This window comes from Pinus tabuliformis, chromosome X, assembly GCF_031772625.1.
Source record: "Pinus tabuliformis cultivar Carrire ecotype Pingquan chromosome X, CPIR1, whole genome shotgun sequence".
Classification (NCBI taxonomy): domain Eukaryota; kingdom Viridiplantae; phylum Streptophyta; class Pinopsida; order Pinales; family Pinaceae; genus Pinus; species Pinus tabuliformis.
The window spans coordinates 1,153,727,463-1,153,750,194 of record NC_142308.1 but is presented as its reverse complement, the minus strand read 5'-3'; the positions used below and the strand labels follow the sequence as shown (position 1 = coordinate 1,153,750,194).

The window sequence follows — 22,732 nt, the reverse complement described above, 5'->3', positions numbered from 1 at the left end:
CAAGATTACCATGGCTACAGAAGTGGAACCCACTTCAGCCATAGAGAAATCCAAGTACCTCAACCGCATGGATGAGGCCCATGGATCCATATGCATGTGCATCTCCCCAAAGTTGTAGTTTCATCTATCTGCCTACAATACTCCCAATGAGATTTGGAAAAAGGTTGAAGAACTCTATGGGAAACAAGATGAGATGAAAGGACATCTGCTCCAAGTGGAGCTGTTATCATTGGATCCACGGAACTATGATATAATTCAAGACTTCTTCACCAAATATAATGATCTATTGCTGCAACTCAAGGGTTGTGGAATTGACAAATCCAAGGAGGAGAGTCACCAAGTTCTCTCTATTATGTCAAAGTTCGGACAGGAATACTCTATCTTTGTGTCTACATTTCATTCAGTAAGGTTCGCAACAGGTAAATCCTACATTATGCCTTTTCTCAAAGAGTTCATGGAGTCCCTTACTTTTGAGCAAGATAAACTCATTGGCATGGGGAAAATCAAACCTCCAAAAGTGCATGCACTTGCTGTGCATGATGGCAGCCACAATAAAAATCACAGATCTGATTCAAATCAGAAAAATCAGCAACAAAAAGACAAGGGAAAAGTGCATTCCCATCCAAAGAAGGAAGGGTACACCAAGCCCTTCAATGACTCCTCTGGCTCGAGAAATGAGAAAGGGAAGAAAGGAAACAAATGCACCTACTGTCAAAGAGGATTCCATCCAGAATCCTCTTGCATGAAGAAACAAATTGACCAAATGGTAGAAATCCTTCAGAAGCACAACCTTTGGGACCACATCCCTCACGGCGCTACGAAGAAAACTGAGGATCTGCCACACGGGAAAGGTAACAATTTTCATGCTTTAGTTGCAATTAATTCTTCCCCTAATGCATGGATTATAGATTCTGGTGCATCACATCATATGGCTACTACAAAGGAAGTCTATTCCTCTTTGGATGCATGCAAAGGACCTCCCATCCTCATGGGAGATGACTCACCTATTGAGGTCACCGGAAAAGGTAGAGTGGAAATTTTACATGGAAGCTTTGAAGATGTGCTTCATGTTCCAAAACTTTCAGTAAACCTGCTTTTAGTTTATCAAATCACTCATTCTGGCACCGGAAAGAGAGTGGAATTCACTCCAGATGCAGTGAACATATATGACCTACATAGCAGCTCCAAAATTGCAACCGGTGAGGTAAACAATGGAGCCAGACTGTATACATTTTCTGAATTTATTGAATCTGAATCCTCCTTATTGCTTACACATGCTGATGATAGTAGTAGGCTTTGGCACGAGAGGTTTGGTCACTTAAATTATAGGTATATGCAGCAGCTAAGCAAGCATGAGATGGTGGAAGGCTTGCCAAATATTAGTTTCTCCAAAGGAGTTTGTGAAGGGTGTGTCCTTGGCAAACATCCTAGAGAAAAGTTTGACACTGGCAAGACTCACAAAGCATCCTCTCCTCTAGATTTGATCCATAGTGATCTCATGGGGCCTTTTCCTCATCCTTCCATCAACAAAGCAAGGTATGTGCTTACATTTATTGATGATTTCTCATGGTATACTTGGGTGTATCTTCTCAGGGACAAATCTGAAGATTTTGCACACTTTGAAGATTTCAAAGCACTAGTTGAGACACAGTTAGAGAGAAATATCAAAGCCCTCTGTATAGACAATGGGGGGGAATATGTTAACACAACACTTCAGAACCTTTGCCTTGAGTCCGGCATAAAATCATAGTGCACAGTTCCATACACTCCACAGCAAAACGGAGTTGCTGAGAGAAAGAACCGATCTCTCAAAGAGATGGCTTCCTACATGTTGCATGCTAAGTCACTACCTCATAAGCTATGGGCTGAAGCACTTAATTGTGCTAACTACATCTAGAACAGATCTCCTCATAGGTCTATCAAGGATTAGACCCCCTTTGAGGCTTGGAGCGGCACTAAACCAGAGGTCACCCACTTCCGTGTTTTCAGCTCCCGAGCATGGGCCAAGATCCCCTCTGAAAAGAGGAAAGCTCTTGATCCATAGAGCATTGAGTGCATCTTTGTTGGATACCCTGATGGTGTGAAGGGATATCGACTCCTGATTTCCTCTACGGACAAGCTCATCATTGAGCGAAGTGTCAAATTTGAGGAAAGTCTCTCGCATGCACCTCAATTGCCGCATGCAGACACCTTTTATCTACCTCATGTCTGAGATGATGACTCAATACACTCAGATGCAGATACAGAGCATGCAGATGCCGCGGTAGAGCATGCAAATGCAGAGACAGAGTCTTCAAATACAAATCCAGTGCATGCATATGATGATCCACATCCAAGCCCAGATTGGGCTTCCAGCAGTGAATCAACTTCCCCTGTCATAAATTAGAGAACAAGGAGCTTACGTGAGATATATGCACAAGACCACCCAGCTGCTAGAAATGGTCTTGTGGGGGATAATTCTGATCTGCGGAGGACTAGCTCAGAGTTTATTGAGCCTCCTCTTGCCCTCACTGCCACTGAACCAACGCCATCCTGGCATTGTCATTTGGTTCAGTCTTCTGATCCATAGTCTTTTGTTGAGGCTGCTGGTCATCCATCTTGGGAGTCCATCATGGAGGAGGAGTGTAACTTCCTCCTCGAGAACTAGACCTGGGATCTGGTCCCCCTTCCTTCAGGAAGGAAACTTGTCCAATGCAAATGGGTCTACAGGACCAAGAGTGCTGCAGATGGGCAAATCACCAAACAGAAAGCTAGGCTAGTAGCCAAAGGCTTCCAGCAAGTGCATGGCATTGATTATGATGAGACCTTTGCTCCAGTAGCAAAGATGGATTCCATACGCCTTGCACTTGCCATTGCGGCTGCCTAGGGGTGGGAAGTACATCAGATGGATGTGAAGAATGCCTTTCTTCATGGAGACCTATTTGAGGAGATCTACATGGAGTAGCCACATGGTTTCATTCAGGATTCATCTTTGGTCCGCAGACTAAATAAATCTCTCTATGGCCTTAAGCAAGCCCCAAGAGCTTGGTATGCGAAGATGGATTATTTTCTCTTATCACAAAACTTTGAAACATGTAAGTCTGATCCGAATGTTTACATGCTCAGGACACACGATTCTCTTCTTATCTTAGTTTTGTATGTCGATGATATCCTGATCACCGGCAACTCGGCTTCAGCCATTGCTGCAGTCAAGAGGGCCTTACATGATAGGTTCTTGATGACAGACATGGGTCCATTACACTTCTTTCTTGGTCTTGGAATCAGCCAGGATGCAAAAGGCATCAAACTCTCTCAGGTTAAGTATGCACAGGATCTCCTCAAGAGATTTCACATGATTGACTGCAAGCCAGCACCGACTCCTTTTCTGTCTGGGGTCCACCTTGAGGATGGAGGTGACACTCCATTAGTTGACAGTACTCTCTACCGAAAGTTAGTGGGGAGCTTATTGTACCTCACCCACTCTAGACCAGAACTCTGATATGCAGTAGGGGTAGTTTCCAGATACATGCAGGAGCCGCATGAGCTACATTGGAATGCTGCCAAGCGCATCCTTTGATATGTGCAAGGCACCATCACCTTTGGGATTCACTATGCAGCAGGCACTGCATTGAATCTCCTTGGCTTCAATGATTCTGATTGGGTGAGCGATAGCATTGATCGCAAGTCCACCTTCGGATATTCACTCAGTCTAAGGTCTGGCCCTATCTATCGGTCGAGTAAGAAGCAGGTTGCTATTGCTCTCTCTTCAGCTGAGGCCGAGTACAAAGAAGTAGTGAACATCACCATTCAGGCTCTGTGGCTGCAAAACTTCCTCACTAAGTTGGGCGTCCAGTTCCACCAGCCCATTGTCATCTGGTGTGACAATCAGAGCACTCTCAAATTTTGTAGGGATCCAGTACAGTGGCAGCAGATGAAGCACATAGAGATCCATGTGCACTACATCAGAGACTTAGTACATGATCGGGTCATTGATTTGCAGTTCTGTCCTTCAGCAGAACAGACTGCAGACATCTTCACCAAGACATGTACTGAGCAGAAGTTTCACTCTTTGCGTGATCATCTTAGAGTGAAGGACACAGTTGCTTAGCAACTGTCTTTTCTTCCTCTTCTCTTTTGATTACGTTGTATTTTGAGGGGAGGGTTTTGCCTCTTTCCTCAATTTTAGTACAAGTTGCACTATATTTTGGGTGACCTTTGGCCTTAGTTTCCAGGGCCCATTTTCTATTTTTCCCCATAGTGGTGTTCAGGGGGGGTGTTGGAGGTACTACACACCTACATGCGGACACTTAGTTAGAGCATGGGACTACATGCAAGATTCCTTCTGCATGATTTACTCCCTGATTTGCTCCTTCTTTAACTCTGCAACTGGCTAGTTCTTCTGCATGATTTACTCCCTGATTTGCTCCTTCTTTAACTCCGCAATTGGCTAGTTCTTTTGCATGATTTACTCCCTGATTTGCTCCTTCTTTAACTCCGCAACTGGCTATTTCTTCTACATGATTTACTCCCTGATTTGCTCCTTCTTTAACTCCACAACTGGCTAGTTCTTTTGCATGATTTACTCCCTGATTTGCTCCTCCTTTCACTCCGCAGCTAGCTAGTTCTCTCTGAAACTTGTTGTAGGTGTTGAGTCATCTCATTGATCACCACTATGGTGCATTACCTTGGGATATTCACCTAGTAATGCTATATCATGAGCATTGTAACCTATTTTCTAATGAATCATTTTTTTGTTCTTTCAATTTTCTTTTAGTGTTTTTGCTCTGCAAAGCTGTGTGTTCAACCTTTACTAGCTAGATTCATCTGTGTAGGTTTTCTAACACATTTACAGTTGCAAGTGGCCACTTATTTACAGTCGGTGATAGACATATGACAAAGTATGACGCGGAGGGAAATGAATGGCTTCTTGAAAGCACTCTTCCTAAGAATGTTTGAACTTTGTTATACATTGTGCAACATAGAGTGGTGTCGTCATATTTTTTGCACTACAACTCATATCAGCCGTCTTGTTGTTATCTGGCAGACCTGTCTTAGGGACAAGTTGAATCAGTTTTATGTACCTCCACATTATGTGGGCCACATTCAATTTGCTATAACTGTGGAGATGTAATATGTTCAATTGTTCGCGACAATTTAGTTATAATAAAATATTTGGAGTGGTGTCGCCATATTTTTGGCACTACAACTCATATCAGTTGTCTTGTTGTTATCTGGCAGACCTGTCTTAGTGACAAGTTGAATGAATTTTATGTACCTCCACATTATGTGGGCCACATTCAATTTGCTATAACTGTGGAGATGTAATATGTTCAATTGTTCACGACAGTTTAGTTATAATAAAATATTTGTTGTGTGGAACATTTCAATTATCTTATCGTATTTAGACTTGGTTGGAATTGGTAAACCTGCTCTTACACCATACACCAGTGATAACAGTTACAAAATTAAGTAAGGAGAGGAATTTATTCTGACAACACCTCAGTGATGGTAGTATTTAAGCATAATATGTTTCATGAAAAGATTAAGCATATTGATACGAGATATCATTTCATTAAAGAATTTGTGAGCAAAGAAGAAGTAAATTTAGTGATCAATTAGTTGATATATTCACTAAACCATTAACAAAAGATGTATTTGAGTTTTATAGAGAAAATTTTGGTGTTGTACGCTTAGTAGAGACTTAGACCAACAAACATGTTTGAGTTGTCATGAGTCATGCCTTAGTTTAGGGGTCGCAATCAAGGGAGTGTAAAGATAGCTAATTACTCTGACATGAAGAGTTGTCTAAATTTAGAGAGCCTTAAGTTATTCAAGTGTGAGTGTGTTTGAGTTAACTCTTATTTTGGGTAAAGTGAAGTTAGAGTGTGTGTGCATGTTGAAGTTATTGTGAGTGAGTTGCTAGTTGAAAAATCATAAATACCCTTCACTAGGTTAGTTGTAATCCTCAAGTTTGTGTGATCAATAAAAGAACCGTAACTAGTGTTATTGTGCGTGTGAAACATTGTCCTTTCCTTCTCTACCATTCCAACAAATAAAAACATCTAAAAGAAATCCAAAAAGTCTCTAGATTTAGGAGATAGTTGTTATCTAATTTAGGAGATAATTGTTATTTAAATGTATCAAAACCAAATCCCAGACTCTAAAATTACTCTTGGCCATGGTTAAAATTTATTAAATATTCAAACTATAATTAGATTAATAGTTAAAAGGATTATTCCTTATTACCCTTAAAATTTATTAATTTAAATGACTGACCTAAAATTAATTTAATAAATCAAAATAAGATGAACCATTAATTAAATTCTTATAATTTTAATCTAATTGATTTTAATTTTTCTGCGATTTAAATGCGGTTCTGCGGTTTAAATGCGGTTCTGCGGTTCTTCGGTTCTGCGGTTACAGATCTGCGGTTCTTATCTACAGTTCGGTGAATTCTCTTCGTCTGCGGTTCCTGGAATTTTATCTTTTAATTCCGTCATCAATCCAGCGTTATATACCAGCGTTTTTATATACCAGCGTTATATCAGATTCCAGTGTTGTAATGAATTCTTTGTTCAGATCTGCGGTTCTTCGGTGAATGCTTTGCTCAGATCTGCGGTTCTTATCTGCGGTTCTTCGGTGAATTCTCTTCGTCTGCGGTTCCTGGAATTTTATCTTTTAATTCCGTCATCAATGAATTAGTTTTCTGCGAATCTCAGAAGTCTCTAAAATATGGCTGCGGTACATATGCATATAATTTCCTCCCGCTCTGAGATCTGACTTCTGCGGATCTCAGAAGTCTCGGTTCCGCGGAGATAAAAAAAGATTTACGTGATTCATCTTGCAGTCATCTTGAAGTCAGATCTCAGATCTCAGATCCGCGGATCAGATCTCAGAAGTCTCAGAAGTCTCGGTTCTCCTCTTCTGCGGAACAGATCTCAGAAGTCTTCGGTGGCTCAGATCTCAGAAGTCTCGGTTCTCCTCTTCTTCGGTGGTGGATCTATCTTCTGCGGATCTCAGAAGTCTCGGCGGCTCAGATCTCGGCATTTTGAGACAGGCATATATTCCTGACTCCTCTCCAGCAGCGCTCCTCTTCTCCTCTCTTGAGAAATCTCGGTTCTCCTGAGCAAGTAAAATATGGCTCTGAGCTTCGCAAAAATAACTGGTGGCTCATCCGCCTCTGAAGGGCAATCTCCTGCCCATATCGTGAGTGAAGCCCCAGCTCCCACTATCCAAGTGGTCCAGGACTCACTCGATGAAGCTTTGAAGTTCTCCAAAAGTGCCCTAATTTGCCGGTTCAATGGTTTTTGGCCGCGGCTGATAGCACTCCACAATTGGATCTCGGAGGTATGGAAGCCTATCATTTCTGATGAAATTAATATCTACCCCTGTGCTAGAGGTTTCTTTATAGTAGATTTTGAAAATCCTGAAAGCAGACAATGTATTCTAGACTCCGGCCCTTGGTTTTGGGAAAAATCAGGCCTATTCATGAAGCCATGGAACCCATCATTCGATCCCTCTACAGCAGTGATAACCTCAGCACCAGTTTGGGTGCGATTGCCAAGCCTACCCTTGCATCTCTGGAATCTCTCCTCGCTAAAAGCCATCGGAAATGCAATTGGGAAATCTTACTGCAGGTGCCCAGAAACAGAGGAATATGCCAGAACCACCTATGCACGCATCTGTGTGGAAATGGATTTCAGTGCCGGATTCCCAGCTGAAATAAACCTAACAAGTAAAGACTATGTGTGGAACCAGAAGCTTGATTATGAAAGTGTCCTCTTCAGATGTCGATCGTGCTTTGAGACGGGGCATCTAGCCAAAAATTGCCCAAAAGCCTCTGAGAAAAATTTTGCTAGAAAAAACCACCACAGATCTACATGGTGGGAAGGAGCACAAAAAGAACACTACACTGTCATCAAAGAAGAAGAATATTCTAGAGAAAATGAGTCACAAGAAATCAAGGAAGAAGGAAGCAACTCTCAAAACAAGCAAGGAGAAAGCCCTCCCCAACAAATCAACAGTTATGAGGATTTGAATACCGCAGAAAATAAATCTTCATTTAACAGCAAAGCAGATCTCCTAAACCAAACTTCTTCTCCGACTATTTTCAAAAGAACGAACACAATAGATCGCGAAGCTAAGACACCAATGTCCCAAGAACCAGAAGAGATGAACGAGATGCAAGACAAAGGAAGTTGGAAGACGGTAGAGAAAAGAAAGAAAGCTACAACACCAATCTCGCCAAGAAAGACGAGGAGCCAGACAAGTAAAAATTAAGAAAATTGTAGGTCCGATAGACCAATTTGGTCTGAGTGGACGTTAACCATCATCATCATCATCATCATCATATAAATCCCTGTTATTAAATCTTCCCACGTATTCCAAAGCGAAGGTATAAATCTAGTTGGTTTAGATCTCTTTATATACTCAGAAATCAGGGTGTACATGTCATTAGGAAATGAGGGTGTATGTCTAACTGATTCGATAATAATAGAATGTGTTATTTTGACCCAAATTTTTTAAGTATATGACCTCCTTTTTAGGTGTGTTTAAAGTATAGTATTATATTAGGAAAATGTCTAAAATGTTATCTAATTTATGATTCTATATAAATTAGGTTTTTTAATGACATCTCATGAGCCTAGGTTTTTTAATGGCATCTCATGATGGTATATAATTTTATTTTTTATGATTGTGGTTGAGATTTTAATTTTAATTATTTAATTTTAGTCTATTTTTTTAAATGAGTGTGGTTATGATTTCAATTTCAATTATTTAAATTTAGTTTTTTTAATAATTTTGGTTTTATATGAATTTCTTTTCATAATTATTTGGTATTTTTTATCTCAAAGGATCACTTTTGGTTAGTTTATTAGCATAGCCTAATTCCTAGGAGGTGGAGGAGAATTGAACCCACCTGACATCCCATTAGTAAAGTACTAGTTTATACATTTTTTTTTCACATTTTTCACAAAGTAAGCATGTTTCGAGAGATTTGAACCTACCAAGACCAGAAACAGAAACACAATATGTGCCTCTACCCCTTAAGCTCAACTCCTTTGACAATTATTATTATTATTATTAACAATAAAAATAATTAATATATAAGTTAAATATATATACATTTAAAAAAATATGTAACAAGGTTCTTAACCATGGAGATCCACGTCCATTTTACTATGGAGATAAGTAATTTGTAAATAGCCTTTGTTATAGTAATATAGTATTTTTTTAATTATTGAATTTAATTAAAAAGGCAAAAAGACATTACTATTTTGGAAATAAATCTTAGCGTTTAATTTGTGTATATTATTAAAAAAAATCAAAAAATTAAAAAAATAAATAAATTTTATAATAGTTACATTCTTATTATCGACTTAATAATTATTAATAATTAAATTAAAATTTTAAAAACTCTCATCTAAAATAAACATATTTATCAAAATAATATTTTTAAATAATCATATATTAATTTTAAAAAATAAATAAAACATAATTTTTTTAAATAACTATATATTATTCTTAAAAAATAAATAATATACTTATTGAAAAGCATTTGCCATGATATACGATCATATAAAACCCGTCAATAATGTAAAGCAAGAATGAAGATAATTTGATCATAGTATGAACCAAAGCCAATATGATGACAAGAACTTTTTGAATACTATTAATTTTAATCAACACTCGATGCTTCCACGTTATATAAAACATTATTACGCCGTAAGGTGTTTCCCTTTGAAACAAATTACCCCAGCTGCCTCCGTGTCTTATTCTGCATCGTGGATTTGTGTGTTAGACGATTGAAAGAATTTTCATCGTTGATCCACAACCGAAATAAGTTAATGAATAACGGAAAAAAATGGTTTAGAATGATCAGGTATTCGTCTCTCTCTAACGGTAAGACACTCGCATGGTCTCTTTCAGTATAATGGTATAAGATCACTTATTTGTATGGTAAATGATCTCCTTACTGAATTATCAACTGCCAAAACTGTTAACCGCCTGAACTGTGAATGGATTCATTTATTTCCACTGCCTTCCTTCCGCCTAAACTATGAGGTGAGTGATCATGCGCATCAAGGTGGAGGCATCGGTGAATCAAACAATCTCCACGCTCATCGTCGATGGGGAAAAGAGTGGTACGAGAACACAAAGTGGTGGGTAAAGCAGGTCACTGGGAAGGGGGGGTTGTTGCCCAATTTGTGGAGCTTGCTCGTCTCTTACAATAATGACAATTTCAATGGTTTTTCAGGGCTCGCAATCGTTGAAACGTTGTGCACATTTTTCATTCATGCGGAGCCGCAAATATTGTCCATAAATGTCTTTTCTTGAATTTTCTTATTTAAAAAGCAACCCGGTACTGGGTAAAGCACTCGACTTGCACATCCATGACCTAAATGAAAGGTAATTTTCAAGAATGTAAGCAGTATTGATATTCTTCTGGTATAGTTAGCCAATTTCTTAAATTTGCATTCTAAAATACAAATTCACAATCTTGAAAATTATTCCTGGAACTACTGACCATGTTTGCCTGAACATTATTGATCGATTTCTTGTTGACTGGTGAATGAAACCCTTTGCAAGAGCATGTATTTGGTTGCTTGAAATATGATGTTGAGTTTCAAACTGCAGGAAAAACTTATCACATCGATAAATGTATAGTTTTCTACAACATGCATTTTTTAAACATGTCAACTTACTAGAAATCATCGGTTTCTTGAGGAGTGATGTCTCCACTAACTCGATTTGCTTCACTAACTCCAGCAGCCAAGGCAAGAATATCTAGTGTTATTTACCAGCTCCCACTCTTACGGCCCCAACTTAAATGCCTCGGATGTATTCCACCTCTTCCCTCTGCACTTTCCACAGGAAGTGTACAGCTTGAATGAGAAAAAGAGTCCTCATAACCATCTCTGTTTTCTAATCCCCCATTGCTTTCATGTGCTTCAAAATCTGCCAATGCTTCAGCACCAACAGTTGGCCATGAAGGCTTATTACCTATTTCAAGGTCAATTCCTCCTTTGCCCATGTTAGGACTGAGAAAGTTCCCCCCTGAAGGAGGAGCAGAAGTATCTTGCAGTGTAGAATAATTTTGTAACTTGGCTCAAAAATTATTCTTCGATGGTGGAATTTTTGTAAAACATATTTCTTTGAAATTTTGTATTACTCCTTTGTTGTAAGGATTTTCTCTTCTATCATACCGATATCTGAAATTCTCATATGTAGTCTGATTTGTACTAATCAGATAGAGATGAAATAGCATAAGTCCACCAACAAACCAAACTGAAAAGAATGTGTACAGTATGAGCACAATTGATGCATGTGTTTTTGGCATAGCTTTCCAGACTGTAACATCATCTGCTACCATAATTTTCTTGATATATACCCACCAAAAGGAGAATACATAAACGCACAACAACGTTGTTGAAAAAACAAACATAAAGAAGATTCACAAACACATCTTTTGTACGAGGTAATCGTGGATGTGGAGTCTGCCCACCTATTGACTCTGGTGTCAAACTGGAAACATCATAACCTTCTTCAGGCTTAGGAGGGTGTGAATTTCAAGGGAGTATTCCAGGATCTCTTCTGGATGTGAGAAGAAGAAGAACCAAAACATATATTGTGAAGACCACTACAATGACCATTATGGATACTCCTGCATGATGTGAAAACTTGTCCAAAAGTTTTATTGCAACAAATACACAGAATATTGTTGCTGGAATGAGGATGAGAACGAACGTCAAAACTAGTGACCTCACATCTAGCCCAAATATAAACCTCCCAGTAAAGAAAAAGTTATTGCTTCCTTTCCAAGCTTGATATACTCTCTTCTCGCTGTCAGTTTGGTCCATATTAGACCCCCCATGTCTGGAATCTGAGGAGGTGGATTTGCATACATCCCTTTGGAAATTCTATATAAAACTAAAATTTAATGTGCTTATAAGTTTTGGAAAACTAAATAAACTTTAAATACACTCTATCTTTGAAAAACTAAATAAACTTGAAATACAGTCTATACTTGAGATACATATTTAAAAACACATTGCTCGAGATGGCAATGTTCCTCCTAAATGTGTCAAAGGTATTTGGTGTGGCGGGCTTCATTATTGTTGCAGCCAACACCTTTTCCTTTCTTCAAATTCACAGAAGGAAGTTGGCTCCATTTGAAAATCCAATTGATGAGTCAGAGGAGGTTTGTTACGAAAGGCTTTCTTCAAATTCATAGAAGGAAGTTGGCTCCATTTGAAAATCCAATTGATGAGTCAAAGGAGGTTTGTTACGAAAGGTTAACCATTCATGGTATTTTTTAGTAGCTGCAAACCTACAGTCATTTCAAGTGTTTTAAGATTTGACCAATTTCTTTTATGCCAAAGCACTCGTCCCATTTTTAACATTTTTTACCATGGCAGTGGATGACGTTCCATTTCAATTGCTTCTTCTCTTCTAGAAGAAGATGCATGTCTCAAGTTTGCAGTGGACTATGGTGATTATCCAAAGGAGATAAAACTAGAGTGCAAAGATGGTAATCAAAGGAGATAAAACCAGATGCATGTCTCAAGTTTGCAGTGAACTATGGTGATTATCCAAAGGAGATAAAACCAGAGCGCAAAGATGGTAATCAAAGGAGATAAAACCAGAGCGCAAAGATGGTAATCAATTGATTTTGTCTAAAGCACAAACTGATTTGCAAGTCAGAAGTGATATTGCCCGAAAGCATTTTCTCCATAGTCATTTGTTGGAGAAACATGCAAAGAGTGGCCCAATATCACACTTGCCACTTCTTACTATTGTAGACACAAGAAATCCACTTAGAGACATTCCTATGTGCCAGCCGTTCCACTTAGATCTCAATTTTTTTAACAAGGAGCAACATATTTTGCATTATCCGGTTAGGGCATTTTTTATGGATGGATGCAACATCACTGCTTATGACCTTACGACTGGAGAGTACAATATATACAAGAAACTTTCCCCAATGTTGTTTCTAAGTTGCAGACTCTTGGGGGAAATGAACGGTATCCAAAGCGCATGCTATACAGTGAAAAGCCATCTTTTTCTGGTTGTCTTTGAATTGCGTGATGCAACGAATGAGGTTGTTATATATCGAGACCTTATTGACTTGCAAGCTGTTGGTGAAAAAGTGAACACTTTTATAGGGCTAGATGGGGCTTTCATTGGCCCTATTGATAATCAATATGCAATTCTCGATGATGATAAGACTGGGTTTACTTTGCATTTCGTGGAAGTGAGTGCCAAAGATCCTACTGTGGGAGGTACAAGTGAGGCCAGGAGTAATGGAGAATTAGATCCAAACTCATTTTCCGAGTCTGGTTCTGTGAATGATCGAGCTCCATTGCAGTTTATCTTTGAAACTGATATATTCTTATTATGAACTGAAAGCTATTCAAATCAATGATATTTTAACAATATTTTACAAATTTTTAAACATTTGAGGTTATTTTTATTTTTATTATAAATTTTAAGAATATTTAAAAAAAAATCAATTAATTATAAATTCCATTATAAATTCACATATATGTTGAAGTCAGACTATTAACCACGCTGCTATTAATTAAATTTCCAGATATTTTCAAAATCTATAGCTAACAAAGACCAACCAAACATGGGATGTCAATTCTGAGTTAACCAAATAGGTCATCCATATCGTACATAACGCAATCATCAACATAAATTTCTCGCCATTCCTCATTTTCTTGATTCATAGAATCTACAAACGATTATTCCAACTAGCATAGCATCAATTGAACATTCATAATATCAATGAAACATAATCCTACTGCCATGGATAATCCTAATGATTATGTGGCATGAGATATATGATGACGATATAATGAACTCAACTCACTAGTCAAAATTTTGATGCAGAAATGTGTGCAACGAGAAGATTTGCATAATGTACTCTTAAAGTAACGTGGTGTGATTTGAGGGCATGGGTAGTCTTGTTACAACACAATTAATTTCAACTCACAGTTGCTTGTCGTTAATGCTTAATAGTAAAGGTAAATGTTGCACAAGAAAAATATCAATGAAATGTAATCCTACTACCATGGATAATCCTAATGATTATGTGGCATGAGATATATGATGAGATATAATGAACTCAACTCATTGGTCGAAATTTTGATGCAGAAACGTGCGCAGCGAGAAGATTTGCATAATGTACTCTTAAAGTAACGCGATGTGATTTGAGGGCATGGGTATTCTTGTTACAACACAATTAATTTCAACTCGCAGTTGCTTGTGGTTAATGCTTAACAATAAAGGTAAACGTTGCACAAGCAAATTGAGGAAAGTATGTGTAGTATAATTTATAGGCCTGAAATGACTTTTACTCAATCAAATCGAGGATGACGTGGCAGTAATATTCTAAGGTTAATTGACGACAGGGGATATGCATGTGTAAATGAATACTATATTCACATATATGACAGATATAAATATATTATTATATTTAGAAATATATATTTTTTAATACATTGCAATTAATATAGATTAATAAAATAATATCAATATATCATGTATTTTATGGTATAACCTATATTATATTTATATAGTTATTAGAGAGCAATAGTATAAGAAAGCATATAACAAAGACATAATATAAGAAAGATGAGTTCAAAGCATCAATTTTTTTGTTTTTGGGGATTCCTGGGATAGATGTAATTTTTTGCTAATTTTTGCTATGTCTCGCATGTCAGAAATCTAGAATCTCTTATTATTAGAGTTTGTTATGTGTTTTTAGAGTTATGTTTGAATCAATTTTTCTCAGCAGTTTTTCTTAGTTTTCAGATCCTATATTATAAGGTTTTATTCTAAGATCCTATATTCTAATTTTTTGTTCGACTATATATATATATATATATATATATATATATATATATATATATATATATATATATTACTTGATTGTTGGTTTGGTGAATGTAAATCACTAACAATGATAGAGGAAAGATAGTGCATGATTCTTTTAAGTTTTTATTATTGTATTTTCTTTCATATGATTGATCCAAAATATAGGTTTAATATTTTCCAACCAATTATGTTTTTTATTATCATAACAATTGGTTTAAACTTTTATTTTTCCCGCAAAAGTTTGTCAACATTTGATATAAATAAGAGTCTTTCAGAGGCTATTCAAATCAATGCATGTGATTTTATGTGCACATCCATTATGGAGGAATGCCAAAAGATACCAAGCTAGAATAAGGTTATCCACAAAATTTCATTAGATTTCAAACCCTAACAATTAAGAAGAGAAACTCCTCACACAAATAACTTACATTTCCATTGCAATATATAATACGATTACTAGTTTGCAATATGTGATACAATTACTAGTTTATAATCTTATTGGAATGCTTTACTTATAAATTTATAAAGATTTCAGTGTTGCAATGCTTCTCGCTTTATATACAACATTATTTATAAGAATGCCTTATATACAACATTATTTATAATTTTTATAGGGTTTTCGAGAATCTTACACGGCTTATAATTTTAAACCCAACTTGTTTACTTTCTCTCTCCCCGTCTATCTTTTTGGCATATGTATTAATTGGTCAGGTTTACAAATCACCTTAGTGAGTATCTATTTACTTTATTAGCAAATAAAATACTCTATCCAGAATATATTTAGGTTTTAAATATTTGTACATATATTCAGGTTTTAATCCTTAATCATATTGTAATATTAAATATCATTTTTTAAATGATATTATTAAAGAAAAATCTAATTTTCACGACCATGCTTAATCATATAAATTATCACAATATTTAACATTTAATATAGTTAGTGACCATTATATAAACCATCCCAATATAATAGTTATTTTTTTAATTAATTTTCTCTATGTTACTTTGGTTTTTTCTTAATTAAATTTATCGAAATTTTAAAAATTACTATGCCCACTTTGGACTATTCAAATTTCCTGGAAGTTAGTGTACTATACTTTAGGATTTATTTAAATTTGTTGAAACCTACTGTAGCCCTTAATTTGAGATTCTCAAATTGGTTGAAAATGGAATCACTTACCATATTTATTTACATTTGATTTGAGTTGATGTGTAATTTGTAACCTTTTTATGGTGACATTCTACATAAAAAGACAAAATTATTAGTTTCAGAACTGCTTCATTTAATGGTGTTTTAAACTTACTCTACTAAGGTATTAGGAATTCTCAAATTTGTTGAAGATGAAATCACTCATAGTATTTATTTATTTTTTATTTAGATTAGTAATTTGTAATAGTTTAATGGTAACCCATTACATAATTTATTTTCTTAATTTTAATTTTTTTTAAATGGTGTTTGTTTTTTAAACTTATTTCTCTCCATAGTGTTTGTTTTTTAAAATGGTTAATGTAATCATTTTTATTGTCATGAACCAACTTATATTTCAAATTTTTATTTTTATTTTTGTGGTTAATATTTGTGTGATAATGTTTAGCCACAACATGGTTGGAGATTATTACTTGTTGTAATCCTTTGTTACCTGCTTACATGGATTTCATGATGTGTTCTTTATAAATATATGACTCACTACTAATCGCTAGCTATGACTCCCATGTTAACACATATGTGCATGCTATGTGCCCTTGTACCTTGGCCATCTTTGTTTAAACTTTCATTCAGGCTCAAAATGCTAGGGCCACCATAGTGTTATATTTCATCTTTTCCTAGTTGTTGTATGTGGTACTAATTTTGACAAAGTTTTTATCAAAGTTCTATGCTTGAATTTAATGCTAGGCTCATGTGCCCCGGATGCGGGTGGTTGCTAGACATATGGCGCATAAGGCTCGTCCGAAGGGCAGCTGTCCGCCCGAACGAGCCACGCATGCCAGGAGGACACACCATAAATTCACCAACCCGCTGCATTCAAGGAAGGGAGTTAAGGGTGTTGACAGAGGCGTCCTGTCGACATTCATGGCGCGTCTTGAGACGCGAAACATGGCGCTTCATAACTGCAATCTCTCGGACATTCTCCCGCATTTCCCATCTGCACCTGTTCTGATCTTGCAGGAGGTGACGGAGGTTCAGCACTTCGGCTCTCATTCTGGCCCTGAGAGCGAATGTAAGTGTTTAGCAGCTGCAGAGTGGGGCAATTGGCAGGCTCACAAGCAAGCCAGTTGCGATTCTGAGAATTTGGCAGTGCTTACTTACCCGCATCTCTCGTTGGCTCTTGTTCTGGTTTCGAAGGAAGTGGTGGAGGTTCAGAGTCTCGGCTCTCATTCAAGCTTTGAGAGCGAAGGTCAAGGCTCTGCAGCCACAGCTTTGGGCAATTCGGAGGCTAGGATTCGGTCTAGCAGTAAACCTGTGCCAACAGTGGTGTTGCGTTGGGGAATTGATCGCCCTGTTCAGAGGACCAGAATGCAGCGCAATCGTGGAAGGGGTAACAGTGGAAGGGGAGGCTACAGTGGAAGGGGAGGCTACAGTGGAAGAGCCCCCTCGACTTCTTCCTCAATTGAAGAAACCTCTGAGTGCAGAAGGCCGAGGGGAAGGCCCCCGGGCAGAGGCAGAATAGGGGAACCTCCAGCGCGAATGGACTGTGGGCATACGGAACACCCAATGGTGAGATACCGCCTTCCCTGCACCTTAGCCAATTCTACTTTCTTCGTGACTGTCTCTGTGGAGCACTGCAGCAATCCTTGGGAAGATGAGGAAGGCAATCCCCGTGCCAACCCTCCGCGTGTTCCTGGGATTGTTCCTACGGTGGAAATGGAATTCCCTGCTGTTGAGATGATGCGGCCCATACATGACCCGGGAGCAGGCCCGAGAGAACCTGTTTGTGACTATGGCGCTGGCCCAAGTGACCGTGGAACGCGCAACCCTGGTAAGGCCATCCTCCAGCCTCCCTGCTGCAAGAAGGAAGATGAACCGCAGACTACTGATGAAGATTAACATGCCCAGCTCGCGCTCCAGGTTTTACAGCAAGAATTTTTCTCTGTCAGCTCCCTACGCGGTCATATATGAATCTGTTACTCTGTCTCTATGTAATTGTGTCGGTTTTCTGTTATCTCTGTTCTGTGTCGATGTTCTTCAAGTGCTTTTGTTCATGTGTTAGCTACATGAGTGTTGCTCTAAGTTCTTGTCCATGTGTCCTATGTACTCCTGGCATGAATACTCCGGTGTCTACTGTCTGTCCTAGGACAAATCTTACAGGGCCGCGGCCCCATTGTAATTTTGATGATGTAACTTTGCTCTTGCTGTAATATAATAGTTTAGCCTTACTTAGAAAAAAAAAAAAAATGCTAGGCTCATGTGTACTCCTTTGTCGAATGACTCTCTTAATTAAGTCCATTTTTGAGCCCTTACGTTACATTATCGTTATTATAAATATGTTGTTGATTGAATTAATACCCTAGCTTATACTGGGTTAGATTATTGACCAGTCAATTTCATGGCTCAGATTTAATGATGCTCATGCACTATTACTCCCCACGCCTTACCTAGACACTCCTCCTCATGATAGTTTTCCTTCCGTACCCACCTTCTCCTACCATCTCGTTCCACGTACCTTAAGCCATGTGATATGGTACTAGGGCACATGGCCCTTGTCCTCACCAGGGAGATGTGACTTCAACGACCTAGATCCATGGTCTCACATCTATGGTGAAACTTGCTTCACGCTAAACCTATCCTTCCAAAGTGTTTGCTATGCCCTCATTTGGTTCGACGCTCTACCGCTGGAGTTGGGGGCTTGACCACTGTGGTTTATGCAATAACCTTGTTTCCTATTCACCAAAGGTTGCCATTGTCACCCTATCCACCGCTTGTTACAGTTGCCACTAACTGCAACCGAACTCGTAGCCCTTCATGGTGTTTTACTCATGTGGTTGGGAAACTGGTGATCCAAGTGCCCTATCATCGGTAGTTGTTCCTCATTAGAAGGCGAACCAGAAAACAAAACCATGAAACTTTACATGTATCTTTCTTCTGTCTAGGTAAACCTTGAATTAAAATATCATATTTTCTTTTATGTATTAATCCCTACATGTAGAACTGAATTCTCTTTGTAAATGTAGAGGTTTGGGGAACAATTTCCTTGGGAGTACAAAGTGGAGATTCATAAGTAACATTAGTAGCCATTCTCATTCCTCAGAAACAACAGTGAGATTCTTCCCTAGTTGTCTATGATTTTCCTAGCAGTGGATTTCTACACATACCCACTACTTTGTTTCTCACATTGATCATTTTTGCTTATGTTCTCTGATTCCCAGATTCAAATTTCTCTAGAAAATCTATGTTATGTGCCCTTATATAGGTAGGGCTACACTTGCTATTTATCTATTGCTAGGGCTAAGGATTTACTACTTATTTATTGAATTAAATCATGTGTACTACTAGCTAACTCGTCTGTCCCTGTTTTTGGACAAATGCAGGTACTCCCCAACTTCCTATCCAATAAATGTGATATTTATCTTTGTTACCCACCTACGAATCTAGTGCTTGACTTCCTCCAGGTTTTTTTTGTTGCTCGAACCCCCTCCTTCTCAGGTGCCTATTTACAACTGCAAAGTTGAAATTAATGTTTTCATTACACTTGCTTGGTTAATTAGGTATTAAATTTATTTTTAGTAATATTTCAACCCAGATGTACTCTTGGGTATTTGAATGGTATACTTTCTAGACTCCATCAGGGTTATACCTTGCTTTAGGGTCGTGAGACTTCTCTTGGTTTCCACGGGGTCTTATAGTCAAGCAATCGTATTGTAATGGGCTACAGCTGTAAAGAACTTGTGATTGACTGTTAGTTGTTTCTTTTCGTTTTCTTTAGACATTTCTATAAAACCCTCTCTTATGGAGGCACCATTTTTCCATTTTCTATATGCGAGATGTTGCATGTGTTATGGCTTTCAATTACATTTACATGCCCCAAAGAAAATTTTTCCTCTGCTCTGTTTATACAATCGAGTACCTTTGGCTCACTTATAGGTTGTCATTTAACAATACTGAGGTATTTTTCTTTCCAATCCATTATTATGGAACATACCCCTATGGGCTAGTTGGTATTCTCCACTCTTTTTGTAATTCATTTTGGGAAAATATATTGGTTAAATTGTGCACCTGTGGTAGAGGAAATATGTGTCTGTTTATGGAAGAACTGTTTGAGTATTTTAATTAGCTACAGTAATTCGTAATTTTGTGTACATATTATGCTCAAGGTTTATGATTGGAACGAATGGTTTTTCTGAACCCTTTTCAATACCATCATTTCTATTATTATAGTTTCTCGAAGTGTTTAATCTATACCTTCCACAATTCTGGGATTTCTTCTAATTTCCCCAATCAATGCTTCATGATAATTTTTCAATACTTCTATGCATCTCTATTGGTATCATATGCAGTCTCTTTGGGTAACTAATTTAAGCTGGAATGTGGAACTCTTCCGATGAACAATTTACTTACTATTTGAGAATTTGGTAGAGAAATAATTGAACTAGTTGAGCAAATAATTGTTCTATGATAGTTATATAGTTGTACTTCCATGCTATACATGGGATCGTCTATTGCTATCTTTTCAATGCTATACTCTCTTTGTATTTTCCATACAATTACAATTAATATGTAAATGCTTAATTTATAGAACAGATCAGTGGTACTAGTTTTGAAATTACCATATCTAACTCGTAATGGTCGTTTATAAATTTCAATTATTTGGGAAGATTAAATTCTGATGATATTGATAAATACATAGTCATGGATGCAAAACCACTTGGATGGTGATTATTTTAGATCTGTTTGTTCAATGTAATAACTTTGTTGCTATATAGAACTTACAGTACGTTTACCAATGTTCCTGGTAGAGTATGATTATTTTATCCTCACTAGTGCACAGATTTCTGTTACTCCATCTGGGTTTTCTTTTCCTCAAATACTCCTACCCTGCCATGTGACATCAGAGAAGTGACATGTAGGATTTCACTTTAGTTTACCTACTAAACGCTTCTCTAATTCACCTCGTTCTCACTTTTCCCACATTATGGTGAGATTAGAATTAACCGTGACACCCATCATTCAATCTAGGCATTTCCTCGCACCTAATGATTTGGCATTTTCTTGTGTATCAGGGTTTCCATACATTGCATCTGAAGTAATCAAACTTACTTGGTTATCACTCTTCAATGAAATTAACTTACTGGCAGACACAAGCAGAGCTATAACTTTCATCAAATAGTTTGCTAGGAACTTGGCTCAATCAAGCATTAATCTCATCATGCTCCCAATTCTGATATCTTATACCTTACCATATAAAACATGACACATTCGGAAATAAATTCTCTCACTAGTTTAACTGACATACGTAGGATTTCATTATCAACTCTTTTTTTTTAATCTGTAACTTCACTTTTTCTAACCTGCTAAAATATATCAATGCAAGCATCAGAATTTTAACATACAAAAACCAAACACTTATATGAAATGTGTGACCATACAATTCTCCTAATTCAACTCCATATTTATGCATGAAACTTGTATACATCGAGATATGATCAAATAGTGCATTCCTTCATTTACTATAGAAATCATAAATACATAAGTGCTTAGAATATTTTGAGTAAATCACAACAGGACTTTTCTTGATAGAAAATTTTCATATTTTTCTCATAACTCGGAATTTTCTTTCTAATGATGCAGAATTAATTAGTATTCTCTTATATTTCAATTGCTCTAAACATACCAATCAATATTGATAATAATGATAGCAATAGTAACCTCAAACTAGCAGTTTAGTCTGGAAAAATTATGGCTCAGAAACACCAAATCAAAGAAACTTAAATCAACTTATGATTCCCTCTGATTTAAGATGATCATTCCTAGCATGAGTGACCTCTATTGATTATTAATAATGTCTTTTTAACATTATTCTTCCCATAAATTTTTCCTTCACAGTGTCTTGCCTTCTGGGGATCTGTGTCTCCCTTAGCCTAGGATTTTCCTTAGTTTTTCCTAAAAAATCTTGTTTTCATCTCCTGCAGTACTTTTCTTGGTCTTTATTTCCCAATATATATTAGGAATTTTAATTCAAATCTGATTTACTTCAGAATGAGGCAAACATATTTTACTCCAATGTTTTCACCTCCACAATTTCTAGCTACATTTCAAAAATTTAATTTATTTATTGACATCAATGTTCTTGAAGATCATCTCATTGTAGCTCATTTTCAAACATACTAATAATAATTACATATACAAAAAAACAACTTATTTTACCATAATGAGGGTCTTACATCTTCCCCCTCTTGAAAAAAATAACTTCGTCCTTGGTGTTTATTAACTTTTTCCTTTCACTGAAACAATGCTGGGTATGCTTCCTTCATAATTTCTTCTCTTTCCCAGGTTTCCTCATCACGTGTAAAGTGCCTCCACTGCACCTTAACCTAAGCGACAACTTGATTCTGGAGCATGGTTTCCTTCCACTCAAGGATGTGGAGTGGCTGGGGCAGGAAATCTCCTTCGGATTCCACCTATAACAGATTCCAATCAATTACATGAGAACTGTCATGTACATTTTTTTTAATAAGGACACATGAAATAAATTATGCACCTTAACCTAACCAAGTAGAGCCTACTCGTATGTTACTGGACCCACTCGTTCTAAAATTTGAAGCGGCCCGTAGAATCATGTTGTTAATTTACCACAACTGCTTATCCAAAGAGTACTCTTCTGAGGTTTAACCCTCATATATACATGGTCTCCAACCTAGAACTCTTTGTGAGTCC

General features: G+C 37.3%; 1 pseudogene; it reads right to left on the bottom strand.

Moving 5' to 3' along the window:
• Positions 1-10,684: 10,684 nt before the first annotated feature.
• Positions 10,685-11,887, bottom strand: LOC149143986 (putative protein S-acyltransferase 7 pseudogene; annotated as a pseudogene).
• Positions 11,888-22,732: the final 10,845 nt, after the last annotated feature.